This window comes from Rhipicephalus sanguineus, chromosome 9 (assembly GCF_013339695.2).
Source record: "Rhipicephalus sanguineus isolate Rsan-2018 chromosome 9, BIME_Rsan_1.4, whole genome shotgun sequence".
Taxonomy (NCBI): domain Eukaryota; kingdom Metazoa; phylum Arthropoda; class Arachnida; order Ixodida; family Ixodidae; genus Rhipicephalus; species Rhipicephalus sanguineus.
Window position 1 is genome coordinate 138,495,139 of NC_051184.2, and position 20,137 is coordinate 138,515,275.

Genomic DNA, 20,137 nt, shown 5'->3' on the forward strand with positions numbered 1-20,137 from the left:
ATGTGGCGGGCGGATTGAGGGGGGCGGGCGGGGCGGAGAGAGCGCGCGCCTCCAGACCGGCCGTGGTTTTACAATAAAGGATCGGTCGAGAAGAGAGCAAGCACTGCGAAGAGTGTTCACAAAAGAAACGTGGGGTTTGTGCGCGCGCGCGCGCGCGCGCGCGCGCGCGTGTGTGTGTGTGTGTGTGTGTGTGTGTGTGTGTGTGTGTGTGTGTGTGTGTGTGTGTGTGTGTGTGTGTGTGTGTGTGTGTGTGTGTGTGTGTGTGTGTGTGTGTGTGTGTGTGTGTGTGTGTGTGTGTGTGTGTGTGTGTGTGTGTGTGTGTGTGTGTGTGTGTGTGTGTGTGTGTGTGTGTGTGTGTGTGTGTGTGGTGTGTGTGTGTGTGTGTGTGTGTGTGTGTGTGTGTGTGTGTGTGTGGTGTGTGTGTGTGTGTGTGTGTGTGTGTGTGTGTTGTGTGTGTGTGTGTGTGTGTGTGTGTGTGTGTGTGTGTGTGTGTGTGTGTGTGTGTGTGTGGGACTGACCTGCATGCAGTATCAAAATTTATGAGGCATTGATTGCACGAAGTTCCACTGGCAGTGAATAATGCCTCGATGGTATTTCGACATCATTGCGCCAATGACATTTTTATTCCAAACTATACTCAACACAAATACTGTTGGTGAAAGATTTCCTCAATTGTATTTCAAAATAATTGCGTCAATGAAATTTTTATTGCAAAGTGCTCAAGAGAAATATTGTTTAAGAATTATGTCCTCAATAGTATTTCGATAGAAATGAGTCAATAAAATTTTTATTGCGAAATGGTCAACAGAAATATTGTTTACGAATTATGTCCTCAATGGTATTTCGATAAAAATGAGTCAATGAAATTTTTATTGCAAAATGGTCAACAGAATTATTGTTGAGGAAATATTCCCTCAATGGTACTTCGATTGAAATGAGTCAATGAAATATTTATTGCCAAGTGCTCAACAGAATTATTGTTGACGAAATATTCCCTCAAAGGTATTTCGATAGAAATGAGTCAATGATATTTTCATTGCGTACTGCTCAACAGAAATGTTGTTGACGAAGTATTGAAGCAAGTCAATGAGTATTGCGGAATCATTGATAATCAATAAAGTCAATAATTCGATCATACTCCGGCAATGAAAAATCAACAGTCATTTTCATAAGGGTGGCGCCCAGTTTTAAGCTGTACCGTGCAAGAAAAAGTGAAAATTGCGGTTTTCTGCGGATACATGCAGCGCGAAACATATAGATAAGCACTACGCATCAAACGGAAAGAATAGGAAGTCCAACTCTGAGCACATTCTGCTGCGACGTGCCTTTTTTCAAAAATTGCCACGTGCTTACACATCTATGCAGTTTAGGCATTAGGTTGGAGTGATTATAACAATGGAATTATTTTTCTCCTGCTCATGCACTTTCATTGACTGTACGATTCGTGCTTATCAAACAATGTGTTATGTGATGATAAATACCAGTCGTCTATTTATTACATGGCTATTTGCCATTTTGTTCAGCTTCAAATGTCGCATCATCAAGGAAAACTTGCATGCTGGCAAAACGTGACGTTGACAAAGCAGGGAAGCAGCTGAAGGCGGTAAAGAACTGCAAGAGCGTACAAAACTGGGCGAGTTGGTTGAACCTAATGGTTTAAAAAGAAGCGCAAAAAGACGATACACAAGAAGAAAGAGGACACAGGATTAGCGCTTGTCCTGTTTTCTCCTTCTTCATGTGTGTCGTCTTTTCGCATTGCTTTTAAGCCATGCGGTAAAGGAGTGCGCGGAGAGTTAACATTGCACCCCGCGGCGAAGATTATTGGCAAAATTGATATACAAACCACCCACCATGCGCTGCGTCAAGTCAGTTTTACGTACTTCTCGAAAAACCCAATAATATGCCTGAAATCATCGCGTAATAAGTAGCTCGCTGGTACGCATGTGCATATTATCTGCGAATGCTGAATAATATTATCAGAAAATCACGCAGCAAGTGTAAGTATATGCATGCGCACAAATACAATAATAGCAAGTGCGCATATCAAGAGCCCCAACGCTGTTTTCTCGAGAGATGCAAGTTGTAATACCTAAAAATCTACGTAATTGGATCAAGAAAGGATACTTGTCTGACACACATCGCACAACTCATGATTAAGAATATCTGTCAGTCGCCTGCTCTTCTTAATTATCGTTTTAGTGGCAGACTACATTTAAACGACACGGTGCTTGTGGTCGAAAGTATGACGTTGTGATACATGCAACTTCTTAGCCAACTCCAATGCAATTTTTCGTCAATTTGCGGAGAACCGTGGTACCTGCTAAACACCTGTAAGGCAGTATGTGCACTTTTGTGATGCTGTGGCTGATGACGATGAATAATTATGGCAGAGCCCTTTGTAATGGGTTGGAAGCATTCAACAACCCAGTCGTTGCGCAATTTGCATTGAGTCACGCCTGGTTGCAGAATTCGCGTTGTGTGACGCCCTGGTTGTTATTTTACTCTTCTACCACATTACATACGTTAATGTGGTTCCTTCCCGTATGAAGCCTGTATAGGGTCTTTTTGCATCGCAGTTTTAAGCGCCGGCATGATTCCGAGGAAGAATACTCGCTCCCACACAGAGGGCCCAGGTTGAAACATCGTTCCATCCCGTTCCATCCCGGAGAAACTGTACGCAGTACAGTTTCTCAAAGACGTGTTTTTATGCTGTTTGTTGAATAATGACAAATTTAAAATGATACGTTTACATGAAAGTGAAAATTCTAAACTGTTCCAAGAGGTTTAAGTATACTGCACGAGAATATTGTGATGTGCGAAAAGCACTCACTTAGGCCGGATGCTTAAGGATTTTTTTTTATTGGCGCCAATATGCCCCACGGCATAAGTCTTGTAATATATACCAGTTTTAAGGCGCTACTCTCTTCCAAAATGCAAGGCTCTGAGGAATGTAAAGTTGAATGGTTGTACCCAGGCGACAGGAATTGCAGCGGTAGTTAGGCACCGAGTTGTCTAACGTGAGGCATCTGAAGGCTGTGGTATCACGTCGAGAAGAATAAACAAGTTGTTAAAACAGAGCAAGCTTACCGTGAATGGCTTACCGTGAATGGCTAGTGGCTAGTTGGTTGAGCTTCAACGTGAATGAACGGAGCTTCAAACGTGAATGAACATCAGGCGTGCAGACAAGAACGCAAGAGAAAAGAACCAGACAACACAAACGGCTTTAGCCCTGAACGCCTCACCTCTTTTCTGTCCGCCTATGCGTGCCTTAGTGTGATGTATCTCTACCACCTATAGAGCCTCTTTTTGTCGTTGTAAACTTGCCGTTAATTCATTCAGTAGGCACAACAGAAGCGGCTGTCTGGTTAGGCGCGTCCGGCGTTCACAAAGGAAACGTTCTACAACCGCCAAGATTAATTTCGATCCGGAGAGACGCGTTCGTTGAGAGCTGGCGCTTATCGCAGCGGCGTGCCTTGACGCGTACACACTCACACATATTGGCGCACTTTTCTCATAAAGCATGCGCAACTGTATAAAGCATCAGCGCGGCGCTTGCTTCAATACACGGGTAACGTGGTGCCGGGAAAAAACTTCTTGACTATCTTACCTCGCAAGGCCTAAGATTCTTTCTATATCAACTAAAGGTCACTTCTGAGCTTTACTGCGTATGCATATGCATGACATGACCTGACGAGAACTTTGTCGAGGTCCTGAAGAGCTCACACCATGGGGCGGGCACCCGGGAAGAGCCGATGGCTTCACCGATGACGGGACTGGCAGGCCTGGGCCCATCACAACATCATGTGCACTCTGGACGGCCTGGAATTGTTGTAGATGCCTTGGACCCTTAATGCATTCTTTCCCAATTTCACGGATAAGAGACCGATTCCATTGCTCGGTGTATAGAGCGTTAGTGAGGATGAAATACAGTCGAAACCCGCGATAACAAAATCCCGAGGGAACGAAATTCTCACCGCAACGAAATATTTTCGGAGCACCGGCAAATGCCCATAGGAGTCAATGCATTTCCTAACTCGCGACTACGAAATATATTCATACCACAATCCCTCATTAACGAAATTTTTGAAACACGAGTGCGCAAATAATCTACTCTCGCCACATTAACTACATTCGATAACTGCATTCATGCTACACTTAAATTGTGCAAAACTATCGCTACAGCGCACTTGAGAAGCAGCTGCCATCATTGTTTACAAAAAGACATAAAGCTGGTGACAATTATGATGATGATGGCTTGCGGAAACACCTGCTCGTTATTGCGGACTACGTAGCCGAATCCACATTCCTCATGGAGTTTCTTTCGTTTGGTTGGTCGCTTGGTGCAATGTGAACTGTGTGTTGCGATTGCTATGTCCAATTTCGCTGTCTGCGAAGATGCCGCCTCCAACGAAAAAGCGGAAGTTCATCACGCTGGAAGATAAGGCTGCAATCATCAGTGAGGTGGAAAAGGGCCGGGAAAAAATGGACATCGCCGAAGAATTCGGCTTTGCGTGCAGCTCGCTGTCCATTACAATACAAATTCCCTTTCGCTGGATGAACGTCTCGCTGTCAGAACCAACATAAGTTGAGGATAGGTAGTACTCTAGTAAGGTCATAAAATTATCGACCGAGATACCGGTAGAATTCTGGAAAGCGACATCTCCGTTCTTTTCTATACAACAGCGTACGGCAGGTAACAGGGCATCGTGGGAAACGGTGTAGAACAAGTCCTCTACATCTATCGAAAAGGCAGACTTGCAGGAACCAAGAGATGCCAGAAACGTTGTCACTTCTTTAGAATTTTTAACAATAAATGGATCATCAATAACTAGAGTGTTTAAGTTTTTTAACAAAAACTGACTTAGCTGCTGCTGCCAAGTATTCTGCTCAGTAACTATACTTCTAAAAGGCATGTCGACCTTATGCGTTTTAACACTGAAGAATACGGACAATGACAAAAGCTTACTGTCCATAATAGCCTTACACAACCCTGAAAGTTGCATCTCTTTACACAAAGAAACGGCTTTTGTATTTACCTTGCTCAGGTTTACTTTTGCAGGAGCGAAGTTCTTGGCCAAAGCTTCAGTGGCTTTTTGACGAAACGTCGTTGAAGGCAATACCACAAAACCACTGTCCTTATCTGCTTGTAGAAGACGAAGTTCATTCTCCTTGCAGAATTTCACCACATCACTCATTTTTCCGTTAGATTTCAGGTGGGAGCGCTTCACAGTCTTCAATAGGCAGTCCACGCCGTCCAAAAGGCACCTCTCCTTGTCGTCGTTACCTGCCTTGTCAGCCACACGCCTGTTGAGCGCAAGAAGTTCGTGCGCACGCAAACCTGGCTGAAGGCTAAACTTGGGGCCTTTTTTGAGGGTCGTGGAGACGCCTTGTGGTAGCTGAACATCCCCGAGAACATCCCTGACAGCGAGACGTTCATCCAGCGAAAGGGAATTTGTATTGGTTCATGTGTTGCCCCAGTGCTCTGCAATATTTTTTAGCTGCTATTGACCGCGTCTTGAATAACCTTTTGGACAGCGAGAAAGTTCTACGAATTTTTAGATATGTAGACGACTTTCTCGTGATTTTAAGCACTAATCCTTTCCAGACGAATACTAGTGCTGTTGATGATATTTTAAACCTGTTTAGACGACATGGAAAGGGTTTAACCTTCACCCATGAACTTCCTAACAATGACACCTTGCAATTTTTAGATCTTAATATGCTTTTAAGGGGGCAGCATATTTGCTGGAAGTACTCTCCGCGAGCCCAAAAAGAGCTTTTACCCTTTGATTCTGCTCATAGTAAGGTTGTAAAACGAGCTATTGCCTCACAATGCCTTGAATCGGTGCTGGCAAAGTCCCGCGTTCACTTGGCTCAGGATAGTTTTAATAGCCAGATTGAGCGCCTACAGGCGGCTGGGTTCCCCTGCTCGAACTTGACTGCTGTGTCCAAAACCCTCCTTCAGAAATTGAAGGGGAAGAAGAGGCCTGGCTCTGCTCGTGCAGAAAAAAGGCCGGAAGTGGTGCCGTATGTGCACAAAGTGGCGCACAATTTAAAAAAATGTGGCAAATAGGTACAACGTACCTATAGTTTTTTCAGCGCCGCATAAACTGGCTGGGCTATGCCCACGCATTTCGGGACCACTTAAAAAACCGACGTGCGGAAAAAAGCACGTCCGGCCCTACGTCACATGCGCCGTAGGCGTCGTGTACGAAATCCCACTCACTTGTGGCAAGGTTTATATCGGACAAACTGGTCGTTGCGTCAACGATCGAGCACGGGAACACGAGCGCTCTGTTAAGAATAATTTGACTTTTCATCTGCCTACGCATTGTAGGACCTGTGCCTGTGAGCCAGTGCTGTCTAGCATTCGAATTCTGGGCAGAAGTGGGAATGCGCTGGCGAGTGAACTAATGGAGGCTTATCACATTAAAAAGAAAGACCGTGAATGTATCAGTGACATTTCTGTTGTTCTGCGCAGTAAGGAAAGACTGTTCTTAGACACTTGGTTATAATGCGAATATGTTTTGGGATCCCGGTCCTGATTACCATGTCGACCGTCATGTGCATTGCGCCTGCGCGCGCCACTCGGCTGTGTATATATGTAGGAAGACGTTTCTGAATAAAGCTTAGTTGCGAGTAGCGCCTGTCCTGTACATCAGTGTTCCTTCTTAGTCCGTGTCGATTTTCGCGCTAGCCAATTTTGAAGATTATGAACCAACCAGCCCAACAACGTATACTCTTAAACTCTCTATATGTTTTAACAATCCTCCCAGGGTTCGAAGCACAGGTTGTATTGAATTTTTACGTTGTTTAGCATGTCGTCCGAAATTTATATGGCCAACAATTCTAGACGCAATCTTGCGGGTGGGTTTCATCACGATTTAATATTAAAGACAATGAAGGAACTTATGTCGCAAGAATGTTTTTTTGTTCTTCTATAACATTGTCATGTTGCGGTGATGGCAAAGAAAGATAAACACTGACAAGAGTGTGTATCGATAATGAACTTTGCGTGCGGCCTTCATGTGTATTGCTAGATTTTGCAGAACAGAAGCGCGCTCCCTTTTGACAGTCTACACTGAAACTTTTCCCAAAGCGTCTTCTTATCTTTTTCGTAAACAACCACACTGGGTCTCTTCCTTTGGCGGCGCCAGAAGAAAGTGACTTTGGTTGGGAAGTGCGCGCTTCTAACTTCCGTTAGTAGCGGAAGTAAATATTGGGAAGCGTCAGCTTGCTTTTTGCCCTTGTTGTCTTATTCTGTGCCTTTCCGTACGCAATTACTTTTCTTTTTTGGCGTTGGTTGCCTCTAGCAGACTGTCGCGGTAGAGGTGCAAGTGTATGAATGCTAGGCGGGAGAAGAGGGGAGAGGGAAGTTTGCAGAATCTTCAAGTTCTGCAGTGATAGACGTCATGCGAAGGCCGCGGAAAACTTCCTGTGCAGTCTTTACCTCAGGGCTACGTTTTGAAAAACCAAACGTCCACAAGTCTTCCATTTACGTGAGTAGTGGATGCCGAACGCAAGTTTGTGGGGCCCATTCCCGGCCACTTTTCGCTTTTTTTAAATGCGAAGCATTTCTTAGCGAACCTCAGGCACTTTGAGCGTTTCTATCTACGTATCTATCTATCTATCTATCTATCTATCTATCTAGCCGCCTACGTCTGGGTACTCTCATGATCGCCTCCTTAGCTTGGTGTAGACCAAAATTTGCATGGGAGGGTAAGAGGATTTGACGAATATGAGTGCCGGGTCATGACATGAATAACCTTAAAATCCTGTCGTGTACGTCGTCAAACCCTTTCCACTAGACACGTGTGGCACATACCCGTTTACCACGGGCCGCTGTGTACGGGTATGCGCCACAGGTGATTGACAGTTTATATCTACCCAGGAACGGCGAGAACAGACATTGGTAACTTAAATTCTTGAGCATTAGGGAAAACCAACATCGGCAGCGTTGACTGAACGAATGGAAAGAATGAAAAACGGAATCCCAGCAGGAATCGAACCCAAACATTCCGTGTGGCAATCGGTTATTTTACCACTGAGCCACGCCAGGTGCATAAACTGGTTTGGAAAAACAGCCTACGCAGGCGTAATATCGGTGCAACGTCAATTGTGGTTGTGGTGCTGGCTATCTAATTTTACAAGAAAGCAAAAAACACTACATGATATTCTTACGATGTGTACTCCTAGTCTCCTACGATACAGGCGTCATATCAGATTAGCGTCCGTAGTTCCAATGTTGGCTCCGCTTTTATAGCAGTCTAATAAACATTACGCTTGTATTTCTATGATTCAGCAAGCTATATTAAAACATTGCTCGACCCCGGAGGAATACATTAACGAAAGTTAAATATGATATCCACATCACCGCACCGTAAAGTGCACTTCGTCCACCAGAACGACGCAGTGTCCTACTCATTTCTTACGAGGCTGGGCGATGGCCCCATGCTGACCGAGGATGATGCCAGATTGATTTACAGCCGCTTTGTAGACTAGGCTACGTAGGCCACATACGCCCAGGTAGTGTGCGAATACGACAAACACCATCCACTTTTGTTGGTCTACGTATCCAGGCGCTTCAGGTTCCGACATGTCGCCGGCTCTGTCGACAGACAATTTGTCGACGAAATGACCAAGGCATCCACGAATCCCAACAGCTCTACTAAACCACATACTTCACTACACATAGGCTCCTCGTCACCATGATCACAAACACATCCTATAACAAGTCATGAACAGCTGCTGGTGCTCACTGATCACGGTGATGATGCCCTTGTTCAAGAACTGTCAAGAACCACACTGTCAAGTTCCACACATGCAGACGGGATCGTAAAACGTGCGTGCGTTCTCGGGACACGTATAAGCACTACATATCAGCTTACCGCTTCTGGTGTTGGTAATACCCACGTTGCGATTGGCAGCTTTACCTAACCGTAAGCAACTGGTTATATAACACATATGCGGCTCTTCAACATGTATGTGTGCGAATAAAATTTATACAAATATTTAGCGTCATTTTGTAACGTGTCGCTCAGTAAAAAAAGCTACGCCACAGTCACCTTCCCGCCGCCTGCTTCGAATAACATCGACTCCCACGGTATGTGAGATCTGCCGAATTTTTTTTCTCCAGTAGCCATGACGCAAACATTATTTCCATTTAGTTTTGAAGAACTGCAAAGAAAAAATAGATAAGCACTGTATACGGTGCGTGAAAATATGGATATATTCCTCAATGGGCCAACACACCGTACAATCGCCCAAATATTCGGCGTACGCGAGCAGTGACGAACAGGCAGCGTGAGTAGGCGAATTGTTTTGCTCGTATTTTATATTCCGAACATTAACGTTGCAACGGTCGATCAAGGAAATAGCATTTAAAGATACACGCCCCCACTCATGAGATGAGCCGAAGAACATGGTTCGTCTGAATTGGGACAATATGGCGTGACGTCGGTAAGAAGAAACAGCCTAGCTAGAGTCATTGTATATGCTATCTTTAGGTACCAGAGTAGCGCATAGGTCCGGCTAGCAACCACAGCTATGCGGTGAAGTCGCACTCCATTTTTGCAGGCGACATGCCTACCGCGTCGCCGATAAACATGTCTGGCGCGTCGAAGTCCGGCGATAAGCATTGGCTGTCGATAACTAGTGTTAATTGAGTGAGCTGCAGCGGCGGCGTCGAGAAATACAAAAATTGGCCTGAGCGTCAGCTTCTCCGCAATGCATGGTTGCTAGCGGCGTTTGGAAAACAGATGCGCAACTCTGCTACCTAAAGGTAGCATATTGGCCTCGAGATCTTGGAGTGGCGCCCTCTCGCGTGTGACGTTGGAGCGGGGACTCCGCTCTCAACCGCGCTGCAGCAGCCGCTGCTCCTGTATGCGGATCGTCTCCTTCAGGCGGGAACTTTGTCGAACGAACAGCCTCGCGACGGTCAACTAACGCCTGCAACGAATGTTTTCGAGTGTAATCTTGAACTTGTTTTAGTTGCGGCCCAATCGACAGGGCCAAGAAATCCCCCGGATGGTCGACGAGTGCGCCGATACCACCGGCTGCATTGCTTGTTAGAAAGTGAAACTATGTGTGAGTGTTCTCGCTCGTTATCTTGTTTCCGCCGTACGATACTGATTAGTTTGGGTGGTGCTTTCGATATTTCAGTAAGCGTGCCCTTTTCCAGCATCTACAAGTATGTAGATAAAGGTTGTGAAAGGTAGCGGTGCCTCATCGAGGGCGAGGCGGTGTACGACGCAGGCCACGCTGTTGAATGTGCGGTCGAGGCCGTCAACTGAGATCGCATCACCGCCGCAGCTTTCGTCCTGCAAACGAGTGCGCAAGTGCCGCCTTGTTGCACACCCCCCTGCCGATGCCCATGGTCGCAGTTTGTCCCGTAATGTTGGTTCAATGAGAACGATATTAGGTCGTAGCTCATATTAATACCGCACAGGGCCGTCACATGGGTATTAGAATATAACAAATAGTCGTTCGCTGATTATACCACTCACAGGGCAACGGAGATTTACGTGGCAAAGGCAAGCTGGGTCCTGTTTCACGCCACGCAGCCCAACGAAAAGCTTAAAGAGATCCGCATTTAAAAAGCGTCTGCACTGCCTCAGGTGAAAACTTTTAGAGAATGTGCACTAAACAGCGGCAACAGGTTTCGCTTATGACTTTATGATAAGCAGTCCGCTAGGCGCGCTTGCCTTAAGTAAAATACGTATGTACGCCATCCAAATGCAGCCGTAGTCTCACATATCCTGCGCCGCTCAGCTGAGCTCACGAGGAGCGCTTTCCTGCGAGGCGATTCGGAGGCCGCGTCGTCGGCTCCTTGTCTAGGGGCCTTCGCGGCAGGTTGTGGGACGGCACCGCACCTGGTGTAAGTCGCCTATGTTTATAGCCTGCGTGCAATAAACGCCTGAAGTATTGGCGAGGCGCTTAAACACGGTCACAAGCTTACCTAAAAGTCTCGCGTGTGGTGGGTAGCAGAAGTCACTGTCTGCGAAGTGCTTGCTGCACACTGCTGATGAAGGCGTGGGGCGGTTTCCCATTCTGAGCTTGCGATGTACTACTTCTTCAGCTTTGGGTCCTTAGGGTAGTTGATAAAACTAACGCCTTTTTCACGAGCAGACGAAGTACACTGAGGCACAGAGCAGTACTTGGCCATTACGCAGCACTCGGCGCAGCGACAAGCGGCCGCAGTTCTAAAAAACAGAGTTGTAGTTCTAAATGAACGTTAAAAGCAGTCCCACGGTTGTTCGAACAGCGTCAGTAGCCACCATACGCAAGATAACCTACTGAACTGCTTTTTTGTTCAGGTTTACCGCAACGGTGGTTTCAACACGGCGCTGGCCCTACGTAGCCGACGAAAGCGCGCGAATCCCCGCTCTGACGTCATACAGGCGCCGTTCGCAGCGCCGCCATCGGTCGCACACCACGCCAATACAGTAACTCTAAGCCTAGCAGACGATGAGCGCGCTCTGTCGCCATGCGCTTACCTTAACCGTTTTCGCAACTTGCTTACGTCGTATGGCACTGACTCACATAAATGTCGGCGCTCACGCAAGCCAGTTAAAGATTTAGACGGCCGCACATGCGTACGTGGGCAAAGCTAACCTACAGTCCATTCGTTATGCTCATGTTCTGCTGAGTCTTACAATACTATTATTTCATTACTTTTTTTTGTGGAATAACGCATGCACTTGAGTACGTGCTTTCTTGTGCCCAGATGTTTCTGTGATTCTTGTGTCGGGGTTGCCAATCTTTGCACTTAGGGCGCGACACTTATATGGCGCGTCACTTGAATGTGTCCAGGAACGCTTGCATTAACGCGATAGCGTTAGAAAGCTCGTTTCGCAGAAATTGCGCCGTCGGCGTCGGTGAAGGCGCTGCTTGTGAGCTAAAAATCGTCCATGACCGGAAAATCGAGAAAGATGAAAATAAGATAAAGAATAAAAACCTTCGGTCCCATTGAGGATAGAACCCTGGCCGTTTGCGTAGCAAGCAAGTGTCCTACCACAAACTGCTTCGGAAAAAAACACTACATAATTTGCATAGAGTGGAAGGAGTCTCCTTAACGCATTTTGTTCGGCAGGTGTTACGACGAAAATGAGCCCATTCGGTGATTTGTAGGCGCAATGGCGGGGCCATCAAACTACGTTTTTTGCGCGATGCCATGATTCGAAAAAAGCCGGGATAGTGCACGCATCGCCGCTAAAAACACACACAAACTTGCAAACAGCTCGAAAAATGGACAACTATATCCATCGAGCGGAAAACATATCACAGAAACAGCAAGCATTAGATAATGTGCTGCCATCTTTGAGGCAATGTGAGAAACATGTCTGGACTTTAGCTCAGGGAAGTGCTTTAGATAGAATACTTGTTCCATTACTATAGATACATCGCACGCGCGCGTGTGTGTGTGTCTGCGTGCGTGTGCGTGTGTGTGGAGCAACACACATTAATTAGTATGCACTTAGTGGTTTAAGTGCACACTAGGGGCCGGATTTCCATATCGCGTTCAACACTCAAAGGCGAAGATTAAGGGTCCTCCAATTTTTGCGTTAACGATTACACCAATAAAACATCTACATTAAGTGCGCGCGAACATTATAACTGATACGAATGTGTACTTTACTAATTGTTGCCTTTTATTTTGGGGCCATCATTACGAGCCAAATTGTCACATGAGTGGCGTAAGATGTTCCACGCATGGGCGCCAACATATCTTTAGGCGCAGTTATTAAAGAAAAACAAAAAAATCACAGCATATCCACGGAGTGAATGATGATGAGTGGGCGAAGCTGCGAAGGTTCATCGGTAAACCGTGAATCTTCCGTGAATTCTGCCCAGTACATCATCACCGACGTGAGATCGGGCGTGTTTATACTAAAGGTTCGATGAGAGTTATGACGACTTGCAGCTCACTTTAATTTTATATGTAAGCTGTGAATTTTCATTGTTTAGAAAACCATTGCTTTAGAAAACATCTGGCGTCTTTCGTTAAGCAGCTGGCGTCTTTTTGTTTTGCTTTAGAAACATCTGACGTCTTTTCGTTTTGTTTTTAGAAAACATCTGGCGTCTTTCGTTGGTTTATTTCATCAATCAACGGCGTTTTGAACAAATTTTTTATTGTTTAATCACGCACAGGAGAAATCTCACCAGGCACTACCTTGGAGGACAACAATGGCTGCTAATGGGAATGAGAGACAGAAGAAGTCGGCTTTTAGCGAACACTTACACTTCTACTTCTACTAACGTTTCCTACTGGAACATGCCAATGGCTGCTAATGGGGAATGAGATACAGAAGAATTCGGCTTTTAGTTAACGCGCACGCTGCGAATTTTTTATTGTTCCACAACGCACAGGAGAAATCTCCCACCGGCACCACCTTGGAGGTCCAGATCTGGTACTAGCGTTACGACTGGTTACGCACTACGAGCGACGAACGGGTGCCGCTTTAAGGAGCTTCGCCCCTAAAACCGTGGGCATTCCGCACTGTGCGTTTCAAATCAACAGCGCGCGTTGTACGCCCGAGTATAGGTGCCCGTTAAAGAACCCCAGCTAGTCGAAATTTCCTGAGCCTTTCACTGCAGCGTCCCTCGTAATCATAACGTGGTTTTGGGGCGTTAAACCCCAACAGTTATAATTATTTTACGCCCGAGTCATTTGGCACAGTCGTACTGGCGGGTACCCTGCCCTATACGTGCCGTGCTAACAACGCCTTACAAGAGTACCACCGGCGAGAAGGTGTTCCCCAGTGGGTCGTCTATAGCTGAGGACTGTAAATCGCACACCGCGCCATTGTATATGACTCCTTGATCAATGTTTTGTAGAGTCCGTGTTGGAACTGTCCGAGGCAGCCCACGAGGGTGTCGTAAGCACTCCTCACATAGAAACCGCCTTGTAATAGCTGAACAAAGCCGCAGAGGCAAGAAATCTCCCTCGGAATTTGCGGCTTACCCTTTGGAGACGGTGTAATTGGTGAACGCAGCGAACAAGCGGCGTGTAGTTAGGCAAATTGATACACTTGAGTTGGATGGTACGAAGATTAATACTTTAGTTTAAACTTCGCATGGACGAAACAGCTGATGAGTGCTGTATATACGTACTCCACTTCCTTGTTCGCTTGGCCATCACGAACCAAACATTGTAATAGTGCAGAACTTAACCGCCAAGCGATTGCGATTGAGAGTGCTTTAAGAATGTTCGCGCTAAACTTACGAACAAAATCTAGCGGCGGAGAGCTAAGTTTGGGTACGATCCGACAACTATTCCGACTGGGTACGATCCGAAACTATTCCGACAGACTTCTCCTGACAACAACTCTTACAGTTATTGCGACCAACATTCGAGCAATGTAAAGACACGACACATTGCCCACGACAACGTTTTAAGCTTTTAGTAATCTCGCTAGGAAATATAGGCTAAAAATGGTAATCACATTGTTCCGCCCACGCATCACAGTTCCCAACCGCAGCCCGCAGGATCTACGTCTATGCATGTGCTACAAAAAAAAAATAACTTCGCTGTAAGCGTGGCAGCCGAAGCTAGTTTTCTTTTCTGGCTCTATTTGTTTGGGTTTGAACATATCCCAAGTCAAATGAACTCTACCGCGCAGCCACATACTTGTCTATGCTAATGATAATAGTTCTTTTTTAGTATTGCTAGAAATATCTCATATTTCTGCCATTCCTACTTCTATCAGTACGAATCGCGCGTGTGTATTGCGCATACATGTCAATACGGCAATCTCTATTCTATTCCTTAGATATTCTTCAATTGAATGATATTTAGGAGTAAAATTGAACTTCATGTACTAACATAATCTAGTGAAGCGTAGCGTGTTCTCGAGCACCGGTGGACTAAATTGTAGGCATCTGGCTGGGAAGTACCGAACGCAAGTGTCCTTACTTTGCACGTGTTGTTTATTTTCTTGTACAAGGGCTATAGGCTTCCAAAGCAACGTCAAGCGGCGCCACTGCTCTTATCGTAACTGGGAATGTCCACTGACACATCACTGCCACCTCCACTTCCGTGCACCCAGAGAGCGCTCGGATTGCACCTGTGGCGCGTCACAGTGTAGCTATTGCTGACTAGCAGTACTCGGACCGAATGAGGAGCGCATGCGCGCACGTGTCCTTGCCGCCGCCGCTGCCAAATCTTGCCACAAACCGCCTTCGCGGACAGCGTCTGCCCCCTGTGACGCATAGCTCGGCCGCACGAGTGTCGGGGTCAAACTTGAGCTGGGGTTCCCTATTGCGGTCGATTATAATGTGACGAGAAGGCTCTTCCTTGCCGTTCATTCTTCACGAGATAAGGAACAGGCACAATGACAGTACTCCCCTGGAAAGGAAACATGAACCATGGCCAGCAACCATTAAAACTGTGGAAAACATTAAGGGGGGGACGGGGAGGGATGCAAATGATGGGCTCCAGCACTACAGTGTTGTCATCGATGCCTAACAAATACGTGACCGTGTGCTCCTAATGGCCCGAGGCGTGACTGCGTTCTGTAGGCGAAGGTCAGAGCGTGCAATACGACGACTTAACAGGCTATCTCTTCGGTATGGATGGTCATTCTCATTCTCTTTCTTTCCCTTTATCGGTCTGCACTGAGCCGGCCTCAAAGCGCAATGAGTTCATGACTGTAAAAAAAAAAAGCTTCATTGCACTAGGTTGGGTGCCGGTTCCCATGCATGCTTGGTTCTAGGTTCGGGCTGGTGCCCGCTCCCTCTCCGCTTTGTAAAACTTGACCTCCTGTGGAAAAAAATCCAGTAGTCGACAGTAACCCACCTGGAAGCATGAACAACTGATGCTTCGTGTGGGGACATGTAGGAGGCGTGCAAAATTAAGCTTTCATCATGGGCTCACCTAGTAATGTTGATAACAATAATAATTTTGGGGCGTTTTATGTGACGAAACCGTGATTATGAGAGATACCGTATTGGAGGGATCCGGAAATAACGGCCATCTGGGGTTCTTTAACGTGTGACTAAATCTAAGCACACCAGCCTCTAACGTTTTGCCTCAACAGAAATGCGGCCTGCAAGCCACGCTCGATACCGCGGCCTTCCGGCTAGTAGTCGTCCACTCTTACCACTAGACAATCGCGGCGTATGATTGTGAGCCCAGTAGAGTGACAGCGTATATTATTTGACTGCAACGAAATTGATAATCACCGACTAAATCGCTCATCTAGGTACGTGGAACCAGAAGTGCCGTCGATAGCGTCCAGATCCGCATGCAGTGAGCACACTCTAACTTCGAGGCAGTGTGAGCAACAGTAGATCCCACATATAACCGGGAAATCCCACTACTGATGCTTGCATCACTCAGTAGCTAAGTTAGTTATTCAATGCCATATATCGGCAGAAAATGTGGAGCTCACTCTGACTCACTCAAGAAACATATTTTCCGCTTACGGCTCACTCGGACTCTGACTCACCAAAATTTTCCTCAGCCGGACTCCCAGGGACTCAGACTCGCCATAGTATCACTCACCCGGACTCACTGAGACTCAGACTCACGGCCCGATCTGAGTCCTAGTGAGTTTTTGTGAGTCGAATAATGAGTCTGTTAGCGTATAAATAGCTTTTTTCATCATGCTGTTAATGCTCTTTAACATAAATATCTCACATAATCGGTGCTCTACCAGCCTTTTGCTCGTTTGCCCTTTTGTGGCTTTTGATCTAGTATTTTCAAATACAAGTTAACATTGGTTTCAATCTAGTAAGAACATCTTTATTTAAGGACGCTAATCGCACCAGATATTTTTATCAAGAACTTTCTGTGAAAGAGCTGGCAAGAGGCAGTGTTAGAACACCCTCCCCCCCCTCCATAACTCACGCCTCTGATCAATAAATATCTAGCTGGCGTATGAACGCTCGCTCAATTACGTGTTCAATTACGCGTGCGTAGACGTGAGTATAAACGTGAGCTGACATACGATTGAAAGTAATGCTGAAGTTGTGTCGATAGAACTATAGCTCGGCAAAAAAAGTGTGGAGCTCACTGGGATTCATTTAAAAAATATAATTTGCGCTTGGGACTCACTCGGGCTTAGACTAACCAAAATTTTCCTCAACCAGACTCAGTCGGACTCCAACTCAGCACAATGTTTCTCAACCAGACTCACTCGGACTCAAACTCACCAATGCATTAGTCACTCAGACTCACACAGACTCAGACTCATGGCTCGATCTGAGTCTGAGTGAGTCGACCTGCGATAAACGCAGAAGTAGTGGTGCATCCCCTCCTGCCAACGCCACCTATGCATTTTCCTGCGGCCGGCGTGGCCCATTGGGCGAGAACCAATGTGTCGGGAGGCCCTGCACGAGCTCTTCCATCTTCTTTCGCCTTAGGTGTCGGAGTGTGAGGTATTATGAAAAAGTAAGGGGCAATTATAGCACACTAATCAGGCGGCACGAGAGCGTACAAAGGACAGACGCTAATTCGTGTGCCTGGGAGCCATGCTCGCTCATTCAGTTACGGACGGCCAGAAGCATATGTACAGTGCGCTTTGTTGTATAATAAGCTTGCACCACAAGTCTGAAAACAAATGAATCAGAAGTTAAAGGAAGATGTATGCTCGAAGAGATGAAACGTTGCGATGAAAAGTTGCTGCCGTGAGGAGGGCAAGTCTACTTGTAGGGGCCTTGGATGCAATGTCAAATGTCAAAAAGGTTATTTGTCTAAAAATTTGCTATACGTGTTTCGTATTGCTCATAAGAACTAGTTATATTAGGAAGTTATTTCGTGCTAGTATATTGTAAATCAACGAAAGCAGGAATGAACCAAGAGCTGGGTTCTTTTTTAGGCACAGGCTAATTAAACCAAGACACAATGAAGAAAAGAGAGGCACAGGGTATATTATCTGTATTTTGTAGCTGTAGTATACCAAATATGACATAAATGGAAATCAAATGAAGTGGATCAATATTAAACTAGCCGCTGACAGGGGTCGAATCTACAACCTTCCGGTAACGGGTTCGATAAATGATCTCTACCAATTGGCAGAGCACGGGAACCATTATCCAAAAGTTGTAGGTTCGCTCTCTACGAGCAGCAAGTTTATTTTTCATCCGCTTTATTTCCTTTTCATTTACGCCATCATTGCTACAGCTAAAAACTAGAAATCATGTTCCCCATGCCACCGTTTTCTTGATTGTCTGTCGGTTTAATCACATTACTAAGCAGGTAATCTGTCACTGATGGGCATTACGAAAGTATGTCAGAAGTTCCATTTTTACACTTACCGTTAACTTTGTTGGTAACAGGTGTTTGATTGATTCATTTTGTAAATCTCGTTTACGCGCCCTGAAAGACGCAAGCAATGTTCTCGCACAGTCACCTGCAGCGCCTCCTGTGAACGGACAACACTATGTGGTAAACGCAAGCGAGCTAGCGTACCTGATATGCATGCTCCGCCATTTACCTTTGAAGTATATCGTTGCACGATGATTCATCCGTACCTTGCATGTCGGTTCTAGCAACAACAATCTCTAATTTGACAATCCCAAAGAGTGAATTTCAGCCGAAACATGAAGTCCTCACGAAAAATATTCGCAGTCGTAGCGCGTGATAGAATACTGGCCAACGCCAATAAAACCTCATCACTTACTTTAGTCAACTTATTTACCATGAGGACTGGAACACTATCATTGCTCCATGGGCACTCATGCCCTGGGCAGGAATCCGAGGCTAGCTCCAGTGTCGAGACGATTGCTCACAAGCTTGCAAAACGCACCGAAATTGTACTTGCCATTTTTCTTTCCGTAATACCAGATTAGTAGAAGGGAAACTGCGCATTTCTTAGTTTATTCTAAGGACAGGCACATTGTGGCTGCCCATATCGCCCGCATGACTTTCATAAATACACGTGGTCAGAGTAGTGGTTACCTTGTATACCCCATCCGCGATGCGCCTGCGAGTCGTTAAAGAAAGCTCTGTTGCTTCTACTTCATTCCAACAAGCGCGTTGTGGGATAGTGTCGGCTCGTAATCAAAGACATAACTTTTCATGACACCTCATAACGTAACAGCAGAACGAGTTTACAAGAGCACTTACTTCAGCGCAGGCAGATGTAATAACGCTACTATCTTTCAACACTGAAACTCTCACCGAAAACTTTAATTATATTTTGCCTCATTTCAGGTCATCATCTTGTACCGCGCGCGTCATACGCTGCTCAACGACAAGCCCCAGATTTTCTTTAACTGGGCGTTTCCAACATGCTACTTCCATCAGCACGCTTTTATCCTAGCGCACTTGCCCAACGAAGGCGCTCCACTAGTTTTCTGTGGCTGCGTCGCTGCATGGAATGCGGCAGGCAGGGCAGGAACGCTTTGATACTAAGGACCCCATTATTGTAATTCCCATCCGCCCTGTTCGTTGCGCGATTCAGCTCCATTGCCGCTGTCGCTACAATGTACTCATCGCATCATTTTATGGCTCCACGTCTCGACATATCCCTCTCTTCTTTACCGTCTTTGCTGTTCGTGCGTCATGTCAGTCTTAGCCGTCTCTCTTCACGACGCAAGAACATTTGGTTTGGTCGGTAAGCTACGCTTTAATATGACTAATACACGCGTGATTTGTTTTGCCATGGTACTTTGGGAGCCGAGTGTTCTCAAGCAAACTTGAGTCTTGTCTATCGACCTGACCTAGCAAAGTACATTCAGAGTAAAATGTATAGAGTCTACAATTTCAGAGAAAACTGAATTTCCCAGCAATTAGTGAACTTATTCGGTCGAACTGCACCGTACATGATGTCAAGGCGCCTTAGAGTAGGCCGGAAATCTAAGTTCAAGGCTGCGTGCCGAAGCAGCGGCAATGTACAGCTTTTTCTGGTGTCGCGTGGTCCCTAAGCGTTTGAGGCGGACTGTGCCTATTGGTTACGGTGGCTCGCTGAATCAGATACTCCGTAAGACAAAGAGACAAATGTATCGTAGGCTCCACAAGTGACACTTCGTCCACCTGCATGTTTGTGGGATTTAAAGAAAAAACAATTAGCACAGCTTACACTAAGGCGCGCAAGGCTAGGTCACAGTAGAGCTCCTGAGCACCAAGCAGACCCTGGCTTGGTCGGGCTTTTACCATCACACCTGTCTCTTTTCCGATCCCTTGACGTACTAT